Below are 23,655 nucleotides of genomic sequence, written 5' to 3'. Positions count from 1 at the left end.
CTTATACGCCTTAACACACAGCGAGCCAAGTTTCCTAATCAAACGACTAACTTATAATTTCAAGGCAGCGAGAAGCTCTAAGACTTCCATTAAAACTAAATACAATATCAGGCACAGAATTAATTACCCAGAACATACACAAGATCAATGACTAAACCATCCAAGCGTAACGAAGTCTACTATTAGATACATAACCCTTTCACAACATAAATTAATGACCAAGCAAAAACCAGTAATAAGCTACCTTCACTATAAATCCCTTCACCCTCCCCCACGCCATCAAGCCCAGACAGACGCCTACGTTTAAGCAGCAACGCCCACTCAGCCATAACGTAATAAGTCAGTCTGGCAAGCCCCTCCGCCCTCACAGTGAAGCCCCGCCTGCAGCCAGTCATCAGGAGCACGGCGGGAGACAGCAGCAGGGCCAGACCCTTGTAATTAAGTCAGACCAACCAGCCTCAGTCAGTCCACCCCCTCCTTCCGTACCCTCATCCCACATCAGTGACTCTTGCGCCCTTCCCTGTTACTGAACCCTTATGTTCGTCTCTACATCTACCGTTCTCTGTATACCACGCCTCCTCCCTTGCCTGTTACTGAACCCTTATGTTCGTCTCTACCTCTACCGTTCTCTGTATACCACGCCTCTTCCCTTGCCTGTTACTGTACCCTTATGTTTGTATCTCTACCGTCCGGTCTATACCTCGCCTGCTCCTGCCAATCACCTTTTCTAAATCACGATCGTTTTTACCCTAGTTACCCCTTCCACCCCTTTTGTAAACCTCATTCGTGTCTTTCTCATCATCCCATTTCCCTCCCCTCACGTTCCTCTCCTTGCGTGTTCATCCCTCAAATCCTTCACCATTTCTAAATCACATCCGTTTTTATCATAGTCCCCCTTCCACCCCTTCTGTAAACCTTATCTAGTGTCATTATCCTGTTACCCTCCCCAGAAGTTCCTCTCCTTACGTGTACATCCCTCATATCCTTCACTATTACTAAATCACATCCATTTTTACCCTAATCCCCCCTTCCATCCCTTCTGTAAACCTCATCAGTCTCTCATTATCCGGTTACCCTCCCTGTTAATCCTCCTACGTGTACAGTCCCTTATATCCATTCTCTTTCTCCTTTCCTAACATTCGAATCTGCCTTAACCTTAAATCTTTGTCCTCCTTCCACCCTTGAACCCACTTAATCACAGAATCTCGTACCTTTACACGAACAAATATACTTAAATTTCAAAGCTATTGGACGTACCGTATGTGCAGGAGGACCCCCGTAGTCTCCCCCCGCTTAAGTAACTTCCTTACCCTTTTAGCCTCCCCCTACCTTAACCATCCCTTATTTCTCCTGTCCTTCGCTGTGGTTTTAATTCACGATCTATGTCTACTCAATACAATCACCGCCTCAACTTTTTTCTCCAATCTGTCTTTCCTTCCCATAGTTTTAAGTTTCCTTCAAATCCTTCCCTTTTTTTCCTTCATCACTATACACTACCCAACCCCTTCCGCCACAAGTGTACCCTCTTCATCTATCCCTCTCGTCTATCTGAACTTACATCACCGGCATATTCTTCATTTTTCACTTGAAAGATTCCTTCAAATCCTTCCTTTTTCCCTTCCCATCACTATACACTACCCAATCCCCCTCTACCTCAAAGTCTATCCTTCCACCCATACTGTCCATCCCTTTACCTGAACTTACATTACCGGACATCTTAATTTTTCACCTAACTAGACCCATTAACGCTGTACGCCACCCGTCCTACACAGAACACTAATACAACCTTCTCATTCACCCTTCGTACCCTTATGTAACCTTCCAACTTACATAACTGACTAATCTTACCTGGAAATCCACCTGCCGACGCTGTTCACCTGCCCTTTACTAGACGCCACCACGCTCTCCCACACCACTACAGTCTTATCCTGCTTTACTCTCTCGCTTCCCTGAACTACCTTAAAACTATCCCGTAAGCCTCCTCTTCCTTACATAAGAGTACGCCTTTGATGCCACCACGCGGTTCTATACACATAAAAGCCGCCTCTATTACCAGTCATAACCACGTATTCACTATTCCAATGGTTTTTCTCTCCTCCATACAGCTTAATCTTTCATCTCTCAGTATCCTCACCTTCATTTGTAAACACTACGCGCTAAATAGATTTGCCCCTCCATCACCCCTTACTATGCACACAAAACAGCCTTCATTACTAGTCATAACGTATTCAATATTTCACTAGTTTTCAATTCGTCCATTCCTCAATTTTTCATCTCTATCCTCTACTTCATTCAAACAGACTGGGCACTCCACCACACGGTCCTATACACACAAAGGCTCTTCAGTTATCAGATTTACCAGTCACCTTATCTCTACTTTTCTATCCTTCCAACCTGCTCACCTTGCATAACTTCCATCATCCTCAAAGTCATTACGAATCTAAACACCACACAGTCTTACACAAAAGATTATACTCCCCTCTACTACCATCATTTCTTCCTTTTTACCTGTCAACTTTTTACCTTCTTTTCACTTGTCTGTACCCTTACCCCATACTGCCTCTCCCTGCACATCCCCGTTTTCCTTACTTTCATATATACATCACCCAAACCACCTCAGCTTGTGGCTTCTCTTCCACCCTTCTCTCTCCATCCCTTCCCTACATTAACCTCAATCTTTCGACTTTATTACAGCAAAGGAGACAGTTCAAGGGCATAAAAAAGCCAGCTACTTACTGCCCCTAAAAAGAGTTCAGAGGAGGGGCCGAAAGAAGTCAATTTCGAGAAGAGAGGTGTTCTGATACCCTCCATAGTGCTCATTCCCTACGTAACTTATAAATAACTACCCAAACTGCACCACCGCATTCAAATTAAACACCCCACTACCGTCTACGCCACACAACTTGGTAATTCCATATCAGTTTCCTTCCCATTCATATCAAGTTACCGTCCTATCTACTACAACTTCCCTCACTATCTACAGCCAGTTTCCTTTCTCCCTACTGGTTCCCTTCATCTATTGCGTAGCCACCGCGTCAACATTCACTTCACATGTTCCTATCTCTTACAAGCTTCCTTCCTACCTACAAGTTCCCTCCGAGTCAACAGTTGTCCTCACACTTCGCCAAATTGATCACCGCTTACGACATTAAGTTCAGAACACTACTTATGAAGACTTAACTTGGTATATCTAATAAGCAGGAGCAGGATTAATACGGAGAACAGCACTTAGGCATACTTATAACTTTGCATCTGTTTAGCAGTTTCAGGAGAGTAGTTTAGGAAGACGTACTTGGAAGTTTGTTTACGAGTGGGTGATGAAATTTGCCGCCGTGGAGATCTGCTACTGCTACGACTAAGACTACTACTACGACTACTACTACTACGCCGAGACTCGTTTATGATCCGTGCAAGTTAAGCGGTGTCAAAAGTTCCCTAATTCTGTCGCTAGTGTTAGTTCGTGCGTGTTTGCTAGTGTGGAATATGTTTGTAATCATGAAATTCTTCTCTTACGCCTGATACGCCTCTTAGTGACGAAACCAGTTTACAAAATACTACTAGACTTATGTCTGTATTATAAGACTTTTGCTTTTCATATCAGCTATTTTTAAAGGTCAAAGTAGTGGTTAATCAAGTTCTAATGAGCGTTTCTTTAGGTTCACGGTACAGAAGAAGGATCAAACAACCACCAGGGTCATAAAGCTAATCCTGGTAATGTCCCAAACTCCTGCGAAAGCCTTGTCAAATATGTGAACTTGGGCGACGAAATGTTTAGCAATACTGCCCTTAGGGTTTGACGTAAATTCAGAACTCCCAATACGTTCACAGAATAAAAATATGCACAAGTTTGAGCTAATTCAAAATGTTAGTCTGAATTCTTAAATCTCGCGTTATCGAGATCTTAGTTAACCTAGAAACAATAGTTACAAGAGATTAAAGAATTTGATAATACTAAGCAACCAAAACAAATCCGAATACAGTCAAATTAACCGCTTTACTATTAACTAAGACATCCCTCGATAATACTAAAGATCCAAAACAATCCGAATACCGTAGTCAAATTAACCTCTTTACTATTAACCAAGACATCCCATAGCTAACTCCTTATTCCCGTGCACTCCTAACACCATCGGAATAAAGATAAACCGTAAAAGTGTTAAATATAATAGTATACAGAAAACGTAAACATCCGTGATAATTCTCCATCTTAAAGCTCTTCCCGTTTACGTTGATTTTACAGTACGAAAAGGTAGTATCCTCAAGCACCATGACTGAAGGAAACTGCCTCCGAAACTGGCCCTAAAACTACCGAATCACCGCGGCGAGCTGCTCTCAAAGGCCATCAATCACTGACCGGATTCACGCGGAGCCAAACTAACCCTTCTCAGTCGTTCGTTCTCGTTCTTAAGTCACTTCCACGTAGTCATTATTTCCTTCTCGACGGTCTTCATTATTCATTGTTTTGTCTATATTAAATAGTCACCCTCACTCTGCTCACTTTAATCTCTACTTAACTTTCTCTAATCAGCCTTCTACATTAACTCACTAATTGTCATCTCTTGTCACTCCGGAGAAGGAAAGGGAAATGCTAAAGGAAAAGGGGAAGCTACAAGGCATAGTGACAACAGGCTGGTTAAGGAATAAAGGAAAATATGGACAACTGAGGATGAAGAGGAAGGCATCAAAAGGAAAAGAATAATCAGGAATCAACAACTGCAAGGAAGAAGAAATATTGAAACACTGTACAGAAGAACTAGAAAGGAGCAAAAGGAAGAGTAAAGAAAGACCGCATAATCTAAAGCCTCAAGGAAGAGAAACTGGAGAATCAGGAATCAACAACTGCAAGGAAGAGAAATATTGAAACACTGTACAGAAGAACTTGAAGAGCAAAAGGAAAGGGCGAAAGGAAGTAAAGAAAAGACTGCATAATCTAAAACCTCAAGGAATAGACGAAAGGAACTTGGATAGAGGAGATTGAAACCGCTCTGGAGGTAGAAAGAGGAGCAAGTAGAAAGGAGAGAATGGGAGATAGGAGATATGGAAAGGAGAATGCGAGATACAAGATTGAATGGATCCAAACCGCGGAGAAAGAACGTAAAAAGGGAGACTGAAACTATAGGTTGAGAGAGGAGCAAAGGGAGGGAATGGGGGATATACGAAGAAGGAGGAGAGATACAAAATTTAAAGAACCAAATCGCGGAGAAAGAAGAGAACATCAAGAGAAGAGATTGAAACTATACAGGTCGAAAGATGAGCAAGGGGGAAGCAGAGAACAAGAGGAGCAAGCAGAAAAAGAGTATAGAGAAGGGTCTGCGGTTCAAGGTGACTGTCTGAAGCTGGCAACACTGACCGCTTGAACATCCCACACAAACTCTCCTTCCCTCTCCCCTTCCAGTGGCCTCAAACTTTCTTTACGGCAGCGGGCCAGCGAAGGGCGACTCCAAGCACCCAAGAACACGAATCAAGGCCCCGGACGGCTCCTGCACGTAAGGCGGCGGCAGTAAAACAAGATTAGTCTCGTCCGTGTGATTCAGGCCGCGTGGAAGTGATGCGAAGCGGGACTCGACAAGACTACATACTCCTCCCTTCCCTTGTCCCATATTCCTGACCTTCCCTTGTCCCCTATTTCTGAGCTTGCCTGATTGGACCCTTCCCTTCTCCCCTATTCCTGAGCTTGACTGATTGGACCCTTCCCTTGTCCCCTATTCCTGAGCTTGACTGATTGGACCCTTCCCTTGTCCCCTATTCCTGAGCTTGACTGATTGGACCCTTCCCTTGTCCCCTATTCCTGAGCTTGCCTGATTGGACCCTTCCCTTCTCCCCTACTCCTGAGCTTGCCTGATTGGACCCTTCCCTCGTCCTCTACTCCTGAGCTTGCCTGATTGGACCCTTCCCTCGTCCCCTACTCCTGAGCTTGCCTGATTGGACCCTTCCCTTCTCCCCTATTCCTGAGCTTGCCTGATTGGACCCTTCCCTTGTCCCCTATTCCTGAGCTTGCCTGATTGGACCCTTCCCTTCTCCCCTATTCCTGAGCTTGCCTGATTGGACCCTTCCCTTCTCCCCTATTCCTGAGCCTGCCTGATTGGACCCTTCCCTTCTCCCCTATTCCTGAGCCTGATTGGACCCTTCCCTTGAAACCTATTCCTGAGATTGACTGATTGGACACTTCCTTGTCCCTATTCCTGAGCTTGCCTGATTGGATCCTTCCTTCTCCCTATTCCTGAGCTTGACTGATTGGACCCTTCCCTTGTCCCCTATTCCTGAGCTTGCCTGATTGGACCCTTCCCTTGTCCCCTATTCCTGAGCTTGCCTGATTGGACCCTTCCCTTGTCCCCTATTCCTGAGCTTGCCTGATTGGACCCTTCCCTTGTCCCCTATTCCTGAGCTTGCCTGATTGGACCCTTCCCTTGTCCCCTATTCCTGAGCTTGCCTGATTGGACCCTTCCCTTCTCCCCTATTCCTGAGCTCCACTGATTGGACCCTTCCCTTGTTACCTATTTCTGAGCTTGATTAATTGGACCCTTCCCTTGTCCCCTGTTCCTGAGCTTGACTGATTGGAGAAGTACACAAATCGAAACGCTATAATCTAAACGTGGTTAGGTCTTCCCCTTACTCCTAACCCTGACACTGAAGATTACGATAAGCGAAATTTGATTATCGAAACCCAGCCCTCTGTCCCCTATTCACAGTTTGATCTTAAAGTGAACATATAACGAAACTAGAGTCTCAAAGCGTGGCGTTTCAGAAGTAACCTCGCAAGATATCCAAGGAGCGCAAGTACGGATTTCACGCCTTTCATGTCAATCCTTGGTAAATATGGAGAATCACTACGCGCCTCCAATATCGCTCCCACGGCATAACTAGCCTTTCCAAGCTATCACATACTGTTAGTCTAGTTTTACCGGCGCATCAAACAGTGCGTCTACAAGTGATAAGAAATAACATAATCCTTTCCCCTTCAGCAAAATTAAGAACACCTGGTAGTGGGAAGGGCTATGCAGACCAGGGAAATTGTAGTCTGAATTTACAGATATATTTGCTTCCATTCACTGAAAATACCAAACTAGTACTCCGAACGTTTACCTTCTCGGAACAAAACGTACCTTGTGGGCCTATAAGTAATTTACAGATATTTGCGATCACTCACTGTAAACACCAAACAAGTATTCCGAACGTTTACCTTCTCTGAACAAAACTTCCCCTGTGAGCCTATAAGTAATCTTGATCAGAAGAAACTTGTCATTATCAGTAAAATTGGAACCTCGAGGCAAATGGACCCAAGCAAAAATATGACCCACAGATTTAAGTCTGTAGAAAGAACGTATTTAACGGCATAATTGATAACTTGCGTATGAGCTCAAGTATGCCGTTAAGAGCCCCATGTAGGAAGCTCGATTAAGTAACGGAAGGTTGGTTCACTTAAGGTTATGTAACCAACACATATGACCCTCTACCTCCCTTTACGACCCTGTATGCTCCTCTAAATACCTTTACTTAAATCACCTAACCCTGACCCTTAACCTTCCCTACCACTCGTTTGACCTATTTGACCTCCGACATACATTTGCTTAACCTTTACCTAAGTAACCCTAAATACTTCTTTAACTAATTCCTGAAACAAAACATACTGAACACAAAAACCCCATCCCTTAATTAACACACAATTTTCCTTTATCAAAATTACCCACAGCCTTCTTTAACCTAATGACCCTAAACTCTTCCTTTACTTAAACCATAACTTAAATGATCCTCAACTATCCTTTACGATAATCATCTTAAAATACTTTCCTTAAATGACAACCATCCCTTAGGCAAACCATAACCATCCTCCCTTAAATAACCCTCAATCTTCATTTACTTAAACCATAACTAAAATGACCCTCAACTATCCTTTACGATAATTGTCTTAAAATCCTCTACTTAAATGACAACCTTCCCTTAAGCAAACCATAACCATCCTCCCTTTCCTTAAACGACCCTCCATAACGAACTCCTGCAAACCAGCACCACAAAAACCTACACAACACTCTGGGCTCGGCGCACTGCAACGTTCCTCCTCGCGGGTCGGGGGGTCACTGGCTCAAGCCCGCCCTCCCCCTCGCCTCTACGTCTCGGTCCGGACGCTGATTGGCTCATAACCGGAAATAAACGAATCTGATTGGCTCGTGGCTCAGCGGGTTAACGAGTCGCGACGCTCCGAAGTGGCGGGATGCGCGACCCTTTTTCTTGGCCCGCGCGATAGAAAACGGAACGAGGTGACTACTATTGCCCGCTGCCTCTACTACTGTTACTACTACTACTGCTACTATTACTACTGTTTTATTCTTTCATTATCTTATCCTATTTACTGATACTATTATTACTACTGCTAAATATCTTATCCTATATACTGATGAAAAGAAGGAAGAGAGGAAGGCGGAGGAAGATGAAGAAGGGTAATAGGAGGAGGAAAAGGAGGAGGAGAAAAAAAATAAAGGAGGAGAAAGACGAGGACTACTGCTACTTCTACTATTACTACTACTTCTGCTATTACTCCTGCTGCTGCTACTGCTACGTTTATTCTATTTTTTTTTCTACGATTTTGTTTGATATTTTAGTGTTTATCAAGCACATATTTCTTATTAACTTCCTTTGTTTATCTTTCCACTTCCTTCTCCCAACTTCATCTCCTTCTCCTCCTCTTCCTCCTCCTCTTCCTCCTCCTCCTCCTCCCTCTCCTCTTTATTCTCTCTTTTTCATGTTCTTTATTTTTTTCGTTTTTCCCATTTCTTTCTCTTTCTTTACTTTTCTTCTCATTTACTACTACTACTACTACTACTATTATTACTACTGCTGCTACTTCTGCATTTTCTGTTTTATTTTCTCCTTTTCATTTCATTATCCAATATACTTATGAATTTACTGCCCATTCTCTCTCTCTCTCTCTCTCTCTCTCTCTCTCTCTCTCTCTCTCTCTTCTGTTCTTTTTCCTCCTTTCCTCCATTTCTTGATTTTTTTCTTCTCTTCTCTTGAACATGTCTTTTCTTTCTCTTTTTCTTCATTTCCTTTTCTTCTCCTCTTCTTCTTCCTCTTCTTTTTCGACTTTTCTTCATCTTTTTCTTCATCGGACTGACTGACTGAATTGGGTCAACTGTTTGAGAGAGAGAGAGAGAGAGAGAGAGAGAGAGAGAGAGAGATTAAACCAACCTAAAAATAAAGAAAAGGAAAACAAAAGAAAAATATGAAACGAAAAATCTCTCTCTCTCTCTCTCTCTCTCTCTCTCTCTCTCTCTCTCTCTCTCTCTCTCTCTGTGTACCGTTAAGCTTCTGTCTGCGTGTGTGTGTGTGTGTGTGTTCGGAAAGGGTCAGAAGGTTCATTGGTCGTTTCACTGTTTCGTTTCACTGATTCGAGAGCGTTTCGTTGTCTCGTCTCGGGGGTCGTTTGGGCGAAGCCTCGAACCCCGGAGTCGAAACACCTAAACGAAACAGTTCCGAAGCGAGGCAATAAAGAGGAAACAGCCGTGATGAGGAGACTGGTTTAGCACCCTCTTGCTCTCTCTCTCTCTCTCTCTCTCTCTCTCTCTCTCTCTCTCTCTCTCTCTCTCTCTCTCTCTCTCTCTCTCTCTCTCTCTCTCTTTATTGGTGTTTTTTTCTCTTTTCTTCTTCTCCTCCTCCTCCTCTTCCTCTTCCTCTTCTTCCTCTTTTTTTCATTATCTTTCCAATATTCTTGATAATGTTCCTCTTGTATCTCCTCTTCCTCCTCCTCCTCCTCCTCCTCGTCTTTCTCCACATCTATTTATTTTTTCTTTTCCCCTTCTCCTCCTCTTCCTCCTCTTCCTCTTCCTCTTTCCCTAAATCTCACTTCTATTACCTTTCTTCTTCTTCCTCCGCCTCCCTCTCTTCCTTCTTTCCATTTCTATATTTTTCTTTCCCATTCTCTCTCTCTCTCTCTCTCTCTCTCTCTCTCTCTCTCTCTCTCTCTCTCTCTCTCTCTCTCTCTCTCTCTCTCTCTCTCTCTCTCTCTCTCTCTCTCTCTCTCTCACACTAAACCACCCTTCCTTACGCTTCTCCTTCCTTCGTCTTTCATCTCTTCCTTTCCATCATTACTTTTTCTATCCTCCTCCTCCTCCTCCTTCCTGTAACCTCCCCTCTTCCCTCTTCTTCTCTCTCCTTCTCCTTCTTCTTCATCTCCTCTGTTACTGTATTCTTCTTGTATATATTTTTCCTTCATGTTTCTTTTTCTTCCTCTGTGTGTGTGTGTGTGTGTGTGTGTGTGTGTGTGAGACTACCTGACTGGCTAAAAGAATAAACGGGTGAAAATATGAGTATAAATAAAAGGAGAGAGAGAGAGAGAGAGAGAGAGAGAGAGAGAGAGAGAGAGAGAGAGAGAGAGAGAGAGAGAGAGAGAGAGAGAGAGAGAGAGAGAGAGAGGATGGATAGCACACCAAACTCGACAATACAATAGAAAAGTTACCAAATTAGACGACAAAAGTAGAGATTGGGACACACACACACACACACACACACACACACACACACACACACACACACACACACACACACAAGGTAGTTCGTTTAAGGAAAGGGCAGTTTAGGATGAATGGTCTCTTTCCTCCTCCTCCTCTTCCTCCTCCTCTTCCTTCTTCTTCTTCCTCCTCCTTCTCTTCCTTCTTCTTTGGGGATCAATCTTTATGGTTTCTTATTTTGGGCTTTTGTTGTTTTATTCTTTTCTTTCTTTTCTTTTTCTTTCTATTTTTCGGTTAGGTAGTAGTGGTAGTAGTAGTAGTAGTAGTAGTAGTAGAAGTACAAGTAGTAGTAGTAGTAGTAGTAGTAGTAGTAGTAGTAGTAGTAGTAGTAGTAGTAGTAGTAGTAGTAGTTATCATTTTTCATCATTTCCTTTTCTTCAATATTTTCTGACGGCCATTTTTTTCCTTCTTTTCCTGTTCATATTTTTTTGTCTTCCGGTTTTCCTTCCTTTTACCTCTTCCTGTTTTCTTTTTTCCTCTTCCTGTTTTTTTCCTCTTCCTGTTTCCTTTTTTTATTTGTTCCTCGTAGGCGTGTTTTTTTTCCCTTTTTTTCTTCTCTCTTCTATCCCCGTGTGTGTGTGTGTGTGTGTGTGTGTGTGTGTGTGTGTGTGTGTGTGTGTGTGTGTGAATGATAATAAATGGAAAAGAGAAAATAGAAAAAATATAAAGGTAGTTATGTATGTATGTATGTATGTGTGTGTGTGTGTGTGTATGTATGTATGTATATAAGTGTGTATGCGTTAATATTATTGTACAAGTTTGATAATTAAAACGTATAAATATTCATACACAGACTGCTCTCTCTCTCTCTCTCTCTCTCTCTCTCTCTCTCTCTCTCTCTCTCTCTCTCTCTCTCTCTCTCTCTCTCTCTCTCTCTCTCTCTCTCTCTCTCTCTCTCTCTCTCTCTCTCTCTCTCTCTCACATTTATTAATTATTCACTCCACGCTTTTTTTTTATTCTAATCTTTATCAAGTTTTTACTTCTTATTAACTTCCTTTGTTGATCTTTCCTCCTCCTCCTCCTCCTCCTCCTCCTCCTCCTCTTCTTCCTCCTCCTCCTCTATTTCTTCTCCATATTTATCTTTCATTTTTCCCATCTCTTTATCTTCGTTTATTTTTTTCTTCTTAACTTTTTTTTCTTGTTTTCTTATTTTTATCTTTTTTTTTTTGCTGTACGTTATTATCCGTTACCCCTCCTCCTCCTCCTCTTCCTCCTCCTCCTTTTTCGTCTTCCTCTTCTCCCTCTTCCTCCTCTTCGTCTTCCTCCACTCGCATCTCGACCTAATTTCCGTCCTCTTCCTATTCCTCGCCTTCCCTCCTCCTCCTCCTCCTCCTCCTCCTCCTCCTCCTCCTCACCTTCGTATACCTGAACTAAAGGAGAGAGATCGACTCCCAGCCAGGTAATGCCCCACCTTTCTCTCTCTCTCTCTCTCTCTCTCTCTCTCTCTCTCTCTCTCTCTCTCTCTCTCTCTCTCTCTCTCTCTCTCTCTCCATTTATCTATTTTTATCACAAAATATGAAGGAGGAAAGAAATGAGAGAGAGAGAGAGAGAGAGAGAGAGAGAGAGAGAGCGAGACAGAGAGAGAGAGAGAGAGAGAGAGAGAGAGAGAGAGAGAGAGAGAGAGAGAGAGAGAGAGAGAGAGAGAGAGAGAGAGAGAGAGAGAGATTGAGACAGAGACATACACCTGCACTAATAGTAAATAACACACACACACACACACACACACACACACACAGTCACACACACACACACACACACACACACACACACACACACACAGGTGAATGGACAGCGGGTCTCACTAATGACGTCCATACCTGGTGATATGGAGCGTACAGGTGTGATGGGAGAGAGAGAGAGAGAGAGAGAGAGAGAGAGAGAGAGAGAGAGAGAGAGAGAGAGAGAGAGAGAGAATGGGTGTGTGATGGGGCTTACAATTGAAGGGGGGAGAGATACACACATACACACATACGCACATACACACACACAGACAGACAGGCAAACAGATAGACACTCCAGAAGTAGAAAAAAAGTTATAAAGAAGAGCAAAAAAAAGTAAGAAAGGGAATGAAAGGTAGAAAGCAAAAAAAGTAGAAATAAAGAGAGAATTCAGGTACAGCGAGAGAGAAAAATGGAGATAGGAAACAACAAATAAAAAACAGTGGATGAGAAAGAAGGAAAAAAAAGGGGGAGAGAAACTAAAAAAAATATAAAAAAATATAAAAAAATTGCAGTGTCTGTCTGTCTTACTCTCCGTCCGTCTGTCTGTCTGTCTCTACATTTTCATTCATTTATTTCTTATCTCTTCTTCTTCCAGTGTGTGTGTGTGCGTGTGTGCGTGTAATCTGGTGTTTTATGGAAGTGTTCAGCCGGAGGTCAGTTTGTCATCGCCAGGTGTGCTTCGTTTAATTAAATTCCAGCAGGTGTTCCGAGCTAAATTATGTGGTATTACTCTTTTCTTGGCTCTCCTCCTCCTCCTCCTCCTCCTCCTCCTCCTCCTCTTCCTCCTACTGTTTGCCCCTCTGTTTCTCTCCCTTCTTTTAGTATCAACTCAAGAATAAAATTTTAATGTACTTTTTTTTATTTCCTTCATTTCAACCTCATTTTTCTCTTCCTTCTTTTCTTCCTCCATCCCTTTTTCCTCCTCCTTCTCTTCCTTCTTTTCTTCCTCCATCACTTTTTCCTCCTCCTTTTCCTCCTTTTTCTCTTCCTTCTTTTCTTCCTCCATCACTTTTTCCTCCTCCTTCTCTTCCTTCTTTTCTTCCTCCATCACTTTTTCCTCCTCCTTTTCCTCCTCCTCTTCCTTTCTCTCCTCCTCCTTTTCCTCCTTCTTCTCTTCCTTCTTTTCTTCCTCCATCACTTTTTCCTCCTCCTTTTCCTCCTCCTTCTCTTCCTTTCTTTCCTCCTCCTTTTCCTCCTTCTTCTCTTCCTTCTTTTCTTCCTCCATCACTTTTTCCTTCTCCTTTTCCTCCTCCTTCTCTTCCTTCTTTTCTTCCTCCATCATTTGTTTTTTCCTTTCCCTCCTCTTTCTCTTATATCTCCTCTTCATCCTCCTCCTCCTCCTCCTCCTCCTCCTCCTCCTATTCTTCTTCTTCTTTCTACTGTTAGCCCATCCGTTCCTCTATTTTTTTTTTTTTATGTATCAACTCCTTAAGAGCAAAATATTAGTGTGTTAGTATTTAAAATCCTTCTCCTCCATTTATTTTTTCCCGTTTCTTTTCCTCCTTCCATTCTATCTATTCCTCTCGTCTTCCTTCTTTTCCTTCACCTTCTCCTTCTCCAAATCTGTCTTCTCCCTCTCCGCTTTCTTTTCTTCCATGTCTTTCCTCGTTCTTGTCTTTTTTTTCTTTCATCTACTTTTCCTCCTCCTTTTCTTTCTTCTTCTTGCTATCTCCTTTTCCTCTTCCTTCTCTTTCTTCTTACTGTTCATGCTCATTCTCTTCCTTATTTTCTTTCATCTCCTTTTCATCTACATCCTCCTGCTCCTCCTCCTCCTCCTCCTCCTCCTCCTCCTCCTCCTCCTCCTCTGCTGTTGTTTGTTCTTCCTTTGTGTTTCTTTGTGTTCCTTTATTCCTCCTCCTCCTCCTCCTCCTCGCCCTCCACCACACCTGTCCCCGTAATAAGGAGCAAACAGGTGTGTGCTATAGTCTAATTTACCTTCCCTCAGGTGTGAATCGCGGCCTGTTACCTGCGTTTGCCTCCCCGATATTGATGAAGAGATTTACATTGATGAGGAGATTTGTCTTACCCTGTTTTCTCTTACTTTTTTACTTTTCTTTATTTTATTCCTTATTTTTACACCTTATTTTTATTCTCGTCATCATCATAATTTTTTTCCTACTTCTCTCATCTTTTTCTCTCTTCCTTTATGTTAGTTGTTATTTTCATTTACTTCACTTTACTTAACTTTATTGGTCTTTTGATTTCCTTCCTTTATTCCTTACTTTATTTTTTTCTTTCTCCTCTACTTATCTCCCTCCTTTTTTCTTCTCTCCTACTTTTTTCCTTTTTTTTCCTTTTCCTTACTTTATGATTTTCTTGATTTTATTCCTTTCTTCATTAACTTATTTTTTTCTCCTCTTCCTCCTTCTCTTGTCTTTCCTCTTTCTCTCTTTCCTCTATTCTGCACTTTATCTCCTTATATTTACTTACCACTTAGCTCCTCTTACCTTCCTCCTCCTCCTCCTACTCCTCTTCCTCCTCCTCCTCTTCCTCCTCCTCTTCCTCTTACTTTGCCTCTTTCCCTCTCTGTTTCTATTCTGCACTTTCTCTCTTGATGTTTGCTTACCACTTAACTCCTCCTCTTCCTCCTCATCTTCTTACCTCCTCCTCCTCCTCCTCCCACGATCAGCTGACCTACAGGTAAACAAACGCAGGTGATTGAATCTTGATTGGTTCTCGGAAAAGCAAATGCCTACCTATTGCCCACTTCACCGGTGTGTGTGTGTGTGTGTATATGTGTGTGTGTGTGTGTGTGTGTGTGTGTGTGTGAATACCTACACAAGTTCCAACCTCACTTCCGGAACCGCATGCAAATCTGTCTCACAAGGGAGGAGGAGGAGGAGGAGGAGGAGGAGGAGGAGATATACCACTAAGCTAGGACATGGCAAGGAGTAAGAGGAGGAGGAGGAGGACGGGATGAATAAGAGAAAAGGAAGGAGGAGGAGGAGGAGGAGGAGGAGATGGAGGAGGAGGAGGAGAAGGAGGAGGAGGAGGAGGAAAAAGAAGAAGGAGAAGAAGAGGAAAAAGGAATAGGAGCAGGAAAAGGAGAGAGAGAGAGAGAGAGAGAGAGAGAGAGAGAGAGAGAGAGAGAGAGAGAGAGAGAGAGAGAAGCTAGGATGCGCCATGGACCGTAGGGAGTAAGAAGAGGAGGAGGAGGAGGAGGAAGAAGAGGAATGATGGAGGAGGAGAAATTGAAAGAAGGAGAAGGAAGAAAAGTATAAGATAAAAATGTTAAAGAAAGAAAAGATGTAAAGGAGGAGAAAGAGAAGAAGAAGAAGAAAAAATAAGAGGATATGGGGAGGAGGCAGAAGAGGAAGAAGAAGAGGAAGAGGAAGGAGGTGGATTAAGTGGGAGATGAAAAAAAGGAGGAAGAAAAGTTTTATGTCTCTTTATTTCCTTTTTCTCTATTTCCGTCTACTTAATAAGAACACAAGAACGTAAGGACTCGCAGTGTTACCATGTTATCGTACTCAGAACATCGCAGGCCCAAAACTCTCGTACTTGGACAGATAACGAGGTTCCAGTTAAAGTTATCGTTAAAAACATTGCTTATTGGTGTTTGTTTGCGATTGTTGTGCTATTTCATAAGAACAGAACCTAAGGAGCAGTGTTACCATGTTATCGTACTCAGAATATCGCATTTATCAGCTCCAGGGCCCAAAACTCTCGTACTTGGACAGATAGCGAGATTCCAGTTAAAGTTGTCGTTAAAAACATTGCTTATCGGTGTTTGTTTGCGATTGTTGTGCTATTTAATTAGAACATCAGAACCTAAGGAGCAGTGTTACCATGTTATCGTACTCAGAACATCACATTTATCAGTTCCAGGGCCCAAAACTCTCGTACTTGGACAGATAGCGAGATTCCAGTTAAAGTTGTCGTTAAAAACATTGCTTATCGGTGTTTGTTTGCGATAGTTTTGAGTCAGAAACCGGAAAATACGATATCCTGAGTGGCTGTGTACGATAACCTGGTAACGCTGGTAAGGAGTCTGCAAGAGGCCGGTTGGTCTATACAAGGCAGCTCCTGTACTCTTTAGTCACTCACGCTCCGTTTTCTTCAATAATAACTTCAATAATATCTGTTAACACATTTCCTATCTTCTTCTTTTTCTTCTTCTTCTTCTTCTTCTTCTATCAATGTCAATCTAATTATTATTGTTATTATTATTTTTATTCCATTTTCTTCACGTTCCAATATAATTTTTAGGGATAACTGCTGAAAAAAATTAAAGTTAGGTTAAGTTAGGTTAGGGTAGTAGTAGTAATAGTAGTAGTAGTAGACTATACAAGACAGCTCCTGCAAGCCTAATCCAACCTATCTTCACTATCCATGAATTTATCCAACCTCTTCTTGAATGTATCTATGGTATTGGCACCCACGACATGACTGCCAAGCATGTTCCACTCATCCACCACTCTATTAGTAAACCAATTCTCGCTTATGTCTTTATTGAATATCCTCACTATCCATGAATTTATCCAACCTCTTCTTGAATGTATCTATGGTATTGGCACCCACGACATGACTGCCAAGCTTGTTCCGCTCATCCACCACTCTATTAGTAAACCAATTCTTGCCTATGTCTTTGTTGAATATCCTCACTATGCATGAATTTATCCAACCTCTTCTTGAATGTATCTATGGTATTGGCACCCACGACATGACTGCCAACCCTGTTCCGTTCATCCACCACTCTATTAGTAAACCATTTCTTGCCTACGTCTTTGTTGAATCTGAATTTATCTTACTGAAACCCATTGCTACATGTCCTACCTGGCTCTTTTACAACTGAAACCATATTAATATCCACCTTATTTAAGCCATTCGTCCATTTATAAACTTCAATCAAGTCTCCTCGTACCCTTCGCCTTTGTAGAGTGTAGATATAAATGCTTAAGTCTATCCTCATATGGTATGTTTCTCCTTGAATCATTTTGTCATCCTCCTCTATACAGATTCTAAATTCTTGATATTCAGTTTTTTTTTCCGTATCATTTACTAGATTATGGTTATATGTAGTGGTAGTAGTAGTAGTAGTAGTAATAGTAGTAGTAGTAGAAGTAGCAGTAGTAATAGTAGTAGTAGTAGTAGTAGTAGTAGTAGTAGTGGTGGTGGTGGTAGTAGTAAAAGTAGTGACAAAAATTGGATATCTTGTTATTTTTTTGCTTTTTTTTTGTTGTTGTTGTTTATTCTTTTGGGGTCATTTGGTAAAAGGAAAAAAGACGGAAAGGGACACACACACACACACACACACACACACACACACACACACACAAATACACCAAAATGTTCTCCCAAATAATGTTTTCTTACCTTACCCTATCATATTTTCTCCTCCTCCTCCTCCTCCTCCTATTCCTCCTACTCCTCTTCCTCGCCTCTATTCCATCATCACCAGTAACATGTCAATTCCTCCTCCTCCTCCTCCTCCTCCTCCTCCTCCTCCTCCTCCTCCTCTCAAGGGAAGACTACTTTAAAATGCTTCCTGCCATTCCTTATTGACATGTGTGTGTGTGTGTGTGTGTGTGTGTGTGTGTGTGTGTGTGTGTGTGTGTGTGTGTGTGTGTGTGTGTGTGTGTGTGTGTGTGTGTGTGTGTACGAAAAGAGGGAGTAAGAGGAAGAGGACAAAAGTATAAATGAGAGAGAGAGAGAGAGAGAGGCAATTAAAAGATAAAGAGAGTTGAAAGAGAGGAAAATAAAGACAGGAGGAAGGGGAAGGGAGGAAGATTAGAAGGATAAGGAGAGAGAGAGAGAGAGAGAGAGAGAGAGAGAGAGAGAGAGAGAGAGAGAGAGAGAGAGAGAGAGAGGGGGGGGGACCACAAGCAAACATGATATATTTTTTTTATCCTCGTTCATTTTCTCTCTCTCTCTCTCTCTCTCTCTCTCTCTCTCTCTCTCTCTCTCTCTCTCTCTCCTCTAATCAACAAAATAACCCAAAAAAACACGAAAGAAGTCGAATAATTTGAAGAAAACGGGAAGTCGAAAGGAAGGAAGGAAGGGGTGATGAAAGACGAACGCTGATTGGCTGAGCGGCGTAAACAATGTGTGTCCTCGATGATGATTGGTCCAGAGCGCCCCGGGGCAGGGTATAATGGCGCCAGTAAGTCTCAAACCGCCGTAGGGGAAGGATGTGTGCCGCCGCGGGTCCTCCTGGTGTTGAGGTCTTTTTATTGGAGGTGAGAATGAGGTTGTGGTTGATAAATTGGTGGATTGTTTCATGTGTAATTGTTTTGTTTTCTTTAAGCTACGTCTCTCTCTCTCTCTCTCTCTCTCTCTCTCTCTCTCTCTCCAAACCATTTCAAAAAGTCCGTTTGGGCGTTCGATTCCGCTCGGGTTCATAGCGAGAAACTTCGAGTGTAAAACGCCAGACGTGATGCTATCCTTGTATAATTCCATGGTAAGACCGGACCTCGAGTATGCTGTAAAGTTCTGGTCTCCAAATTACAGAAAGGACATTGATTTACTGGAAAGGATTCAACGACGCGCCACGAAGATGATTCCAACCTTAAGGGCTCAACCGTACGAGGAACGACTCAAGCGACTCAATATCTTTACACTGGAGGAAAGACACCTACGAGGGGATATGATTCAAGTCTTCAAGTACCTGAAAAAGTTCAATAACGTCGATTACTCCAAATTCTATGAACTGCAACTCAACTCAAGAACTTGAAATAACGGTTTACCCATTCAGTCGAGTCGATGCAACAGACATTGAAAGGAGTTTCTTTTCGAACCGAGTCATCCGTCACTGGAATAATCTTCCCTCAGAAGTAGTAAAATGCGAATACCATCAACTTCAAATATTGAATCGACCGTCATTTCGTTGGGTCGGGAGTAAACTGAATATCGAGGTGCTTTCATCTGCTCCCCAGGCCCCAAGTGGCTATCGAGCAGATTACCAAAGCGCAATCTCGTGATGAGCCAATTGGCTTTCTGTTGCCTGCATTTCCATGTTTCGCCTCTGCTCTGCCACACAGTCCCAACACCTGTCCCTTCCTCTCATGTGTTAGCTGTAGGTGACATGAGATGGAAAAATGGGTGTTGGGACTGTGTGGCAGAGCAGAGGGGAGGAAAGGACCCGCAGAATCGAACTCCCCAAGTACTTTTAAAAATGGTTTGACTATAAGTACTAAATTGATTGATAGATAGTTAAATAGTTATATATAGATAATAGCTATTTAATATAGAAAAGAGTAACAGGAATCGAGAGAAAAAGAAAAGCCGAGAGAGAGAGAGAGAGAGAGAGAGAGAGAGAGAGAGAGAGAGAGAGGGGAAACCACTTAACTACCCAACTTCTCATTCACACACACACACACACACACACACACACACACACACACACACACACACACACACACACACACACATTACTTATTTTCTTCATAATTATGTACGTGTAATTCTCTTATACATGTATTTGTACAATCACTCATGCAAAGAAATAAAAAGGGGTAAAAGTCTAATAACTATTGCCTCTAGCTTTGGCAACACTGCTCGTTGTGTGTGTGTGTGTGTGTGTGTGTGGAGATGAAAGGTAGGACAAAGACACTTACTGATGATTAAGAGACAAAAGAAAGAGAAGAATAGATGTTCAGAGAGAGAGAGAGCGTGAGGGGGGGCAAGTATAACAAGTGCTTCTCTCTCTCTCTCTCTCTCTCTCTCTCTCTCTCTCTCTCTCATCACGTCTGCTCGATGATTTGGCAAAACGGTTTCCAGTCCTACTTTAATCAGGGTTCGATTCCCTCTTTTGATGATCCGATCCTTTTTAGGCTTCTGATTCATTTGCTTCATCGTTTTTTCGCCGTTTGATATTTTCTTTTTCTTTTTGTTTTCGTTTTTGTTCCATGCTTATCGATATTAGGTTTTTGTTGACATATATTCATTTTTTTTGTTTCATTGCCCGTGTGTGTGTGTGTGTGTGTGTGTGTGTGTGTGTGTTGTTTGTGTGTGTGTTGTTTGTGTGTGTGTGTGTGTGTGTGTGTGTGTGTGTGTGTGTCTTAAATAAATCTTCGTTAATGTAAAAACTGATATACACGCTCACAGACAGACAGACAGACAGATAGATAGATAGGTAGATAGAGACAGATAGATAGATAGAAAGACATAGATAGGTAGATAAAAAGATATACAGATGGATAGGTAGCGAGTTAGACATTTAGATAGATGTATAGACAGACTAATAAAGAAATGGAAAAATAGGGAAATTGATAAACGAAGAAAATTAAAGAGAAAAAATGAGGGAAAAGAGAAATAGATAAAGAAAGATTAAAATAGAAAAAGAGACTGACAAGCAAACTAACAAAAAAAACAGAAATAGACAGAATGAAAGACTGATAGACATAGAGAAAGATAAAAAAAGGAAAAGACTTCAAGAGAGAGAGAGAGAGAGAGAGAGAGAGGGGCATCACACCGCATACGTCATATTCATTGCCCCATAAGAGAAGTTTTGTTCGCTGTAAGTTGGTTCATTTCGCAAACACTGGAACGCGTGAATGGCAGAGTGATGGCGGGTGTGAATGTTGGAGGCGGGAAATGTTACCAAATGTTGAATGTGTGTGAAATATCCGAGAAAATATTTGCGTGTGTGTGTCTTTTTTTTTTTTTACAACAAAGGAGATAGCTCAAGGGCACACACAAAAAAGGAAACAATAATAATAAAAAAAAAGCCCGCTACTCCCTGCTCCTAAAAAAGAATCCAAGGAGGTGGCCGAAAAGGGGTCGATTGTCTGTGTGTATGTGTTAGTCAACGTGTGTGTGTGTGTGTGTGTGTGTGTGTGTGTGTGTGTGTGTGTGTGTGACTAGATCGGTCTTTGGCGCCGGTAGACTTTCTTGGAGGGCATTTTGGTCGGCTCCAGCCCGTCATAGCGCAGACAAGTGTTTATAGTGGCGCCACCTTGCTTTTCTCATGCTGCCCCCCGGAATTCATCTTTGAGCTTTCCTGTAGAGAGAGAATCTTGAGTCCGGGTTGATAGGCGGTCTTCAGGACAGCATGTGGGTAGTCTTAAGGGGCTATTACACTGAACAAACTTTCTGTGGATCTTCAGTCAAACCACGATTTCCGCTGGCGTGGTTCTCCTATTTCCGTGGTTTTCTGACGTGTCCACGATCTTCCAAAGCTACGGTAGATTTCACCGAAGGACGACGGTATTACTCACCATCATCATCAGCAGCAATAACAAGAAACAAATGAGAACCACGCTAGCGGAAATCGTGGTTTGACTGAAGATCCACGGAAAATTTGCCCAGTGTAATACCCCGTTAATTTTAGGTCAATAAACTGAATATATAAGTTTGTGTTCGTGTGTGTGCGTTTACGTGAGTTTATGAAAATTTAAATGTGAAAGTGTGAGTCAGTAGTAATGTTAGTATGTGAAATATATGTTAAATGCGTGAATGTCCAAATACAAGCTTCGAAAAATGTTGAAAATAAAATGTTAATGAAAATGTTAATGAAAAAAAAAGTGTGTCGGTTAAAAAATATTGTGAGTGAAATACTAAAGTTATTACGCAGCTAAACAGAATAATACCTCGAATATAAGCAGGATAATATTAAGGAAAGAAAAAAAGCGGATATCATAAGAGGAAAGAAAAATATAACTCTGGAAACACACACACACACACACACACACACACACACACACACACACACACACACACACTTGATGGATTACCCAACACACATACACACACACGCACACAGATTACGTACACACACACACACCGAAAAACGTACACACTCAGGTAAACAAACAGGTGACAGGTTAATTATGTGCGTGTAAGTTTATGTACGCGGATGAGGAAAGGAAGTGTACATAAATATAGTGTACGAGGAGATAAATTAGAGAGAGAGAGAGAGAGAGAGAGAGAGAGAGAGAGAGAGAGAGAGAGAGAGAGAGAGAGAGAGAGAGAGAGAATATAGGTCGAAAACAAAATTAGAAAACGTAAAGTAAATCAAATAAAAAAAGGATGAAGGAAAAAAAAAGAAAACAAAGAAAATATGAGAAAAAATTAATGAAAAGGAAAGAGAGAGAGAGAGAGAATGTAGGTCGAAAACAAAAATAGAGAATGTAAAATAAATCAAATAAAGAAAGGAGAAAGGAGAAAAGGAAAGAAAACAAAGAAAATATTAGAAAAAAAATGAAAAGGAAAAAACTATCATCAGGTTATCACGGACGAGAGAGAGAGAGAGAGAGAGAGAGAGAGAGAGAGAGAGAGAGAGAGAGAGAGAGAGAGAGAGAGGTGCAGGCACTCTCCATATCTTAACCTGTAAACATCCACTACATAACCTTGATTTAAGAGTTTTTTTTATTTTGTTTCTTCCTCCTTCGCCCCATTTTGGTGATTTACTCTTCCTGAAATTCCTCTACTCTTCCTCTTCCTCTTACTTCCTTCTCTTACTCCTCCTCTTCCTCTTCCTCCTCCATATCCTCCTCTTCTTCCTCCCCCTCCATCTCCTTATTTTATTTCCTTTTGCCTTCCTCACTTTTTCTCCTAATCTACCTCCTCTTCCTAATTATACTCCTCTTCTATATCCTCCTCCTCCTCCTCCTCCTCTTCATAAAAATAATAATGATAGTAATAATAACAACAATAGTTTCATTAGTAATCCATATTTCGGAACCACTTCAGCGGATAATAACAATAATAATAATAACAGTTTCATTATTAATCCATATATTGCAACCACTTCCACGAATAATAATAATAATAATAATAATAATAATAATAATAATAATAATAATGATTTATGTGAAGTGTATAATATTATTGATAACCTTAACCTTTTTTTTCTACTCCATCCTTTTTCTCCTTCCTCCTCCTTCTCTTCCTCTTCCCTCTTTCTCTTTTTCGTTTGTCTTTGCCTCACAGTTTTTCTTTTATTCAGTTTTTTCCTTCCTCTTCTTTATCATCATCCCCTTTCTTTCCTCCTCTTCCTCCTTTATTTTCCCTATTCCTCTATCTCTATCTCTTAGTTTATCCTATTACACCGCTTTCTATTTCCTCTTCTTTATCATATTTTAATTCTCGACCTCCTCCTCCTCCTTCTCCTCCTTCCCCTCTTCCTACTTCCTGCCCTATTTCTCTCTCTCTCTCTTGCTTTTCCTTTCATTCCGTTTCCCCTCCATCTTGTTAATCATTTTCCTTCTCCTCCTCCTCCTCCTCCTCCTCCTCTTCCTCCGCCTATTCCGCTTTCTAAATAAGCATAAAATCTCCGGGAAGCGCACGCCCTCCCTCCTATCGGGACTCAGCTCTCTGTTGATGAGGCAAACTATCGAGCGCTTTCACGGAACCGATATGGGGCGAGAGAGAGAGAGAGAGAGAGAGAGAGAGAGAGAGAGAGAGAGAGAGAGAGAGAGAGAGAGAGAGTAATGTTTTTTTTTATTCTAATATTCATCTTTTTTTGTTTTTTCTTCCTTTTCTTGTT

At 41.8% G+C, this 23,655-nt stretch overlaps 1 protein-coding gene across 3 annotated transcripts in view; it reads right to left on the bottom strand.

Moving 5' to 3' along the window:
* Positions 1 to 8,108, bottom strand: part of LOC127000808 (mucin-5B-like) — a 62,925-nt gene extending 54,817 nt beyond the window's left edge. For all 3 annotated transcript variants that reach the window (XM_050864866.1, XM_050864864.1, XM_050864865.1), the window contains exon 1: positions 8,021 to 8,108. The gene's annotated coding sequence lies outside the window, so the exon portion shown is untranslated. The remainder of the gene's footprint in view (positions 1 to 8,020) is intronic.
* Between the last annotated feature and the right edge of the window lie 15,547 nt (positions 8,109 to 23,655).

Source organism: Eriocheir sinensis, chromosome 19 (genome assembly GCF_024679095.1).
Source record: "Eriocheir sinensis breed Jianghai 21 chromosome 19, ASM2467909v1, whole genome shotgun sequence".
Taxonomy (NCBI): Eukaryota; Metazoa; Arthropoda; class Malacostraca; order Decapoda; family Varunidae; genus Eriocheir; species Eriocheir sinensis.
The sequence above is the reverse complement of the archived record's forward strand: the minus strand, read 5'-3'. Positions and strand labels throughout refer to the sequence as shown.